Source organism: Pinus tabuliformis, chromosome 3_1 (assembly GCF_031772625.1).
Source record: "Pinus tabuliformis cultivar Carrire ecotype Pingquan chromosome 3_1, CPIR1, whole genome shotgun sequence".
Taxonomy (NCBI): Eukaryota; Viridiplantae; Streptophyta; class Pinopsida; order Pinales; family Pinaceae; genus Pinus; species Pinus tabuliformis.
This window is the reverse complement of record NC_142301.1, coordinates 470,416,908-470,423,755: the sequence shown is the minus strand read 5'-3', so window position 1 is coordinate 470,423,755 and position 6,848 is coordinate 470,416,908.

The following is a 6,848-nucleotide window of genomic DNA, read 5'->3' as shown; positions in this document are numbered from 1 at the left end:
CATGGTTGATCCGAAGTGGCCCCTGTCATTGCAATTCTGACAAACTCTGAAGTAGTATCGCATTCACCGCTGCTTGTTTCTCTTGTGCTTGCGTGATTTTTCCATTATCTACTTTGCAACTCCGTATTTCTTCCTTCAGGATTCTCAATGTGTCTTTCAAGTCAGAAGAGTGCCCCAGACCATGCTTCCCATCTGATTCAAAGGGACATTCTATATAGTCTACCACCTTGCTAGCCATTCGATCTCTTTCCTGCAAGGTATACTATGTCAGCTAAACCAAATCACAATAAACCAACGTACCTTATCATACTTCGGGGAGGATACCTTGTCTACAAGATCATCAAATAAGCGTGATACATGTATAACATAAACATAATAGAATATAAGCATATATCGAATAAGTGCATCAACGCATAAACATCATTCTAGTTAGTGTCGAGTCATCAATGCAAGGCCATATCAACAATGCATGCTATGACCTCATGCATGAAAAAAACCATTACTCTAATGTACACATTGCCACATGCAACTATCAACATGCATTAGCAATGCCTAATCAACTGCTCATACACATGAATTCATGTAGTCAAACATAAGTGACCAATTCTTGTAACCAACCTAAAAGACTGATACATGTAATCAAACAACTAAGAATGCAACTTAACATACAAGGATGTAATCATGCTGCATATAATCATATAACCAGTCATATAATTCTGACGATGAAATCCACAAAATCAACATCAATTTCCTCATGACAACCTTACTACAATCATGATCAACATGAAGCAATGCGACAAGCACATGGAATGCAAGTGTAAGAGACACACATGCAATTAAAATGCATGCATGACCAATACATTCACCCAAGGAGAGCGAAACCACACTATGATACCAATCTATAACACCCCCTCCTCCTAGGTCTACCTAAGCAACCAGCTAGCCATGGTAAACATGTGATAGGAGAGGCCACTATAAGGGATTCAACCTCCTAGGTGACCTTAAGGAGATGGAATCGAAGGAACACATCAATCAAACCCATCCACATCAGCAACAACACCCTCAGGAGACATGTCAACCACTCAAGCATCCTTCCCTTGGGTCTGACTGATATTTTAAGCCTTTTAACCTCTGGTCACTCTCATTCTATAAGCAAGACAACATCTAGAAACCCATAATCGCTCTCTAAGGTCTATGTGCCAGCATCCATGGACTCTTCTCAGCAAACTTGTGCTAGCGTCCCCAGGATTTGAGCCACTTTTCTGGCCCGGAATCCCGGCCTCTGCCCAGAACTTGTTACAAACTCCAGAATCCATCAAAGACATGATGACAATACTAATAAATCAAAATCAACCTCAGGATTAGACCTGAGTATTTCCAACCGGGACTGGCATTCTGTCAAACACTTGGCATCAATGCAACCTACAGGTCTAGGATATAAGACAAAGCATGAATGACTGAAATCACTTATGAAACATAACCAGAAGGATCACCACCTTCTCCATTGAACTATTATAACATCAATTAGGTCTTGCATCCATCATTTTAACAATTACCAGTAAATACATGAAATAACCATGACACGAACCAGTTATATAACCATACTTACAATCGACATAAAACCATATAAATATTAGAGATATGACAACCATTAAATCCACATATAACAAGTGAAAAAGTAAGAGAATTTAGATTTTATTAATCATAGGAAATTCCGACCAAGTTCGGGACTTCCATGTACCACCCAACCATAGACATGGCTAGACCAAATATTTCTTTCATCCAGTCACCCTAGTTCCATATTCCAAGCATGAATGTGGGATCTCATAGAATAACCAATCCAAGAAAAATCAAGGGAATCCGGAGGTTAAACCACCTCCATCCTCATCAACCATGATCACACCAAAACTGGTGCTTTGATCAAAACCAAACCAAACTTGGAATGCCATCCGGAATCCATTGCTATCCTTGAGGATTTTTTCATCTCCTTGTCTCTCAGCCTTTAATGCAATCCAATCCCGGATCACTAGGTCCTAAACTGAGACCAGTCTCTCAGGCTTTACCATAATCCAAGCTCGATCACTAGGACCTAAACCAAGACTCCTCCCTCAGGCTTTACAGTGTACCCCGCCAAAACCGGTCAAGGGATTCCTAGGCCATTGGGAATGAAACTTGAGACCACCTATTCCTCGGATTCCAAAATCCATATGACAAACCAAAGATCAAAACCGAGATAAACATCTTAACATAACATGGCATACGAAAAAAGGCAAGGCTAGGCTGAAAACCATTGTCATAACCCGACAAAACCATGCCACCGACAACAAGAGAACCATACACCAACATGCAAAGCCATGCATGTCTAAACTAGCTAGTAAATCACACATGAAAAAGGTTACCTGCAAGTATTCCCGTTGAAGCTACTTGACCCTTCTTTTCTTTCCTTGATCCTTGCTTTCCTTCCTTTCCCTTTACTTTCTTTTCCTTCTTTGATCCTTGCTAGAGTTATCTAAGGAAACTCTGAGTGACCAAGAGTGAGAGAGAGAGAGAGAGAGAGAGAGAGAGAGAGAATAAGGAGAGAGATCCAAACTTGAACTGAAAAAAGGTTACCAACTAATCCTCATAAGCCTTTTTATTAATGAGGCCTCTATTTTTTTCATTTTCCATTATTTTCCTTCATTTTCCTCCTCACATGCAACCTGTGATCTTTCACCTTACTTTTCTCCTATTTTCCTTTATTTTCATAAATAAATGTGCCAAAATGCCTTTTTTCCTTTTAACGCCTTTGCCTTAGCCTTTCCCAGTTTTCCTTAGCCAAAACACACATCCAATGATGCCCAAAATTTAGCTTGGAATAAGTGTGCCTTAACCGTGGTCTTATTTTTCCTTTATTAAATTTTATTACATGAAATTTTCACCAGGGTTGTTACAACTAGTAGTTTCGTTAAGTGCATACAACAAATCTACCAACAAGTTCAAGACATATTGGACAGAGCCACTGCTAAGTTACAAGCACCATCATGATCAACAATAGGTACCACATAAGTTCCTGGTGGGCAACAAAGTTTGGTTACGTTTGTAGAAGGAGCACCTCGCTAGGCCCCACCGCAAGCTTCACCCGCTCTAATATGGGCCTTACACCATTACTAAGGTTGTAGGGGATAATGCTTTCAATCTCAACATTCCACCATTCCTTGGCCTGAACCTAGTGTTCAATGTGGATTGCCTTCGACCATACTTTCCACCATTACTGGACACATTAGACATTACAAAACAAATCACATCAACAAAGTAATCCCAGACTGCATGGAACAAGCCACAACTGATTGGATCATGGAAATGTAGATCAATAACACTTTCCAACAGAAGATTCAACTGTATTGGGTCATCAAAGCTAGTCAACTCTTGCACAAAGATAAGTGGGTCACCAGGGACCAAGTTCAACAAAATTTTCTCCTTCTCATGGAAGCACTCAACGCAACAGAAACCATTGCTTCCTAGGCAGGGAGGACTGATGTAGGTGGATATTGGTGGACACCCAAATATTCCACTTGGACCCCCATTGTTGTTTCTTTTCAGTTTCCTTAATTGTAGCACAAATTACCTTTTTTGGCTGTTTTTCGGGTCCTAAACTTCTGGAGCCATTTCGAGGGAATAAAAGACGTTTTTAGGGAAAACAGAGAGACCAAAAAAGTCTCAAACCAATAAAACCATTTTCTTGTGGCCTTCTCTTTGATACCTTCGAAATGATGTATTATGATAGCCAAATGGAGGTTGTATTCCAAAGTTATGACCCCGGGAAGTTGATGTACCAATTTACTCAAACAGGGCCCACAATTTTGGCACTTCATCTCCTAGGGTTAGGTTTTTGGATGTTTAGGGTTTTCCATTGTTTCTAAAAAATAAATAGGCCTTTAAGCCTCATTGTAACACAATTCAGAGGCATGTAACCGCCACATCTCTTCTAAGAGATAAGCTACCATCACCCAAGCTAGTTTATTTGCATTTATGTATGTAAGCATATTTCATTTTTTTGAAATTAATGAAAGAAAGTTTTATTTCTGCTGCATCTCTATGTTTATGTGTATATCTGTATTTTGTTGCGTTCCTGCATAAGTCTGGATCAGTGGTATCAGAGCGATCTTCTCTTTCAATATTTTTCTTTGCATGTCCCCAACGAGATCAAGGTATAAGGATTTAGGGCTCGAATTGGTTGAACCTTTGCAAGACTAGCCTCATAAACCCCAACAACCTCCCATGGTAGAAGAAAATAAAGGTGAGGGGGCAGGAGATCCTTTCAAAATATTGCTCGAGGAAGCCCTTGAGTGACAAAGGAACGCGATGATCGATAACTTTTCCTAGATCCATCGACGGCTACCCACAGACGACACATCTTCATCCATTAACTACTCTGGAGGCGCCTCTCCTTTTAAGGCATAAGTTAACTTTGACATTCCCATATTTGAAGGATAGATAAATGAAGATGTCGTAGATAGATGGTTAAATTTGTTGGGAGAATATTTTTCAGTTCATGAATTTTCCAATTAGGAAAAAAATACATTTTCACTCCTCAAAGCCGCTCCACATGTCAAGGATTAGTGGGAAACCTACTGTGAACAAAATGGCAAGAGGGAATCCTCATTGCTTTCAACTGCACCCACTTGGAATTATTTCCGAGATGCAATCAAGGAACAATATTACCATGTCGGGAGCTATGAAGATGAATACATAAAGTGGACCATGCTGTGGCAAGGAAGGGACCAAGATGTGCCAGAGTTCACAAATTTTTTCCATACCCTTCGCACAAAGTTGGGTATCAAGGATTCTAAGTGGCATTTGCTACTCAAGTACCACGACTATCTACACAAGTACATCCAGTATGAGATGGAGTTCCTGGAAATATCCTTGCTTGGTGTCACTTATCGATACACTGTCAAGATTGAGCATAAATTTAAACAGGGGAAGCGAAACTTTGGATCTGCGAATCCGAAGTAAGGGAAAGATGTTGGCATAGGGTCCCCTGGGGTCAATTTTGAAAATAGTTTTTGTTATTATTGTAAAGTCTCTGCATTTTGAGGATGGGAGAGCGAAGGTCCTTAGGAGTCAAAGGGGCTATAGGAAGGTTAAAGCCCCTTAGTTTGTTAGAAGTTAAGTTGTTTTATGACCTGCCCATGGTTCGCAGACAATGGTATTGTAAAAGAATAGGATATAAAAAAGAGTCATAGAGAGTCATAGGAGATATCTAAGAATGTATGGGTATTTGATCTAAGTTAGAGAAGTTTGTTTTATGTGCTTAGGTGAAGGGTAAGGCTCCTGCAGCTGTGTGCGCGGAGACCTTGGTAAGTCCGCAACTGAGTGCACGGACCCCTGCAACTATGTGCGTAGGGTAGAAAGAGTCTGTAATAGAAGATCTGAACATAATAAAGACTGTTTTGAAGAAATATCTGTGTATTTGCGTGTTAATATTTACTTCTTCATTTACTATGTATTCGCTCTGTTTACTATATTTATTATAAGAAACACTTAATAGATGTGCAAAAGTGGTAGATCAACTAAGTTACATGATGTTATGAATGTTCAGAACTATTAACGCAAAGTTAGAATCTAATATCTGTAAGTTACTATAACTTCTGTGTTTCAAGGGTTAGGGTTCGCGAATTTTAGAGTAAAACCCTAGAAGTAATAGAAACATATCATATAGACCTCTGGATGCATAAACCTGGTTCTGGCATCCCCCAATACTGCCTCGAGTGAGACTGTAGCCTAGGCTACACGGGGGACGATAGTATAGGGTTTTGTTGGTTAGTGAAAATAACTCTGAACCTGGGTCCGAGCCCCCTTAAGCCAAAAAATGGTTCTGTTGTTGGGACCAAGATCTATTTGAGGATTACATGATGAGAAATAGGTGGATACCGACTAAGAAATAGATTGAGAAGTGGATAAATCAGAAGCTGCATGAGTTTATAGCCCAGGAAAACATGAATCCGTGCCTGTCAAAGGAAGAGTGGTTGAACAGATACTTGTATACAGAAGTACAAGAAATTTTCTTTTTCTCTTTTCTATGTGAATTATACGAATGGTTGTCTAAATTGGTAGACAGTTAATGTATGTGGAAGTTGGATAACCCTATTGTGTGGACTCCATAATTGGTGAGGCACCTAGAAGCTTCAGAAAACAAGATCACAAGGGTTGTCCATTATTGGATTGATAACATTTTGGTTGGATTCATTACTGAGTTTGCAATTGACACATCTGTCAGCTATAGTGAAGTTGAATGCCATTTTTTCAAAGGACCAAGAGGTAAGTACCTAAAGTCCCTAAAAAATTGGATTAAAATGCTATTGTATTATAAAAGGGTTATGCCATTGAATTGATGTTTAGAAGAGACTTGACGAGATCTACGCGAAGTGGAAAGACATTCAGTGGAGACCTAGATTCAGGTGTTGAGTACAGTCCTCTGTTGAGAGCGTCTGATAGTGACAAAGAAAGTAGTATTCTGAAAACCCCTGAAGGTGCACCACAGATGGTAAATCAGGGTATCACAAGAATATCACATCCATCCACTCCACCTCCACCATCACCTCTAGCTCACACACCTAAACCTACACCTCCGCCTCCAACTCCACCTCCACTATTCAATATGGAGAACGCTATGAAGATTCCCATATTCAAGGGTCTGGGGACAAAAGGCCTTGAAAAATTTAGTTTGTAGCAAATGTTGTGTGGAAGTCACAATAGATAACAGATGATGACCTAAAGAAAGTGCAATTTGTCACATCATTACAAAATAGCATGCTGAGCTAGTATATTAAGTATTTTTCGGCTCATCCATTTGCGACGCTGAAAGA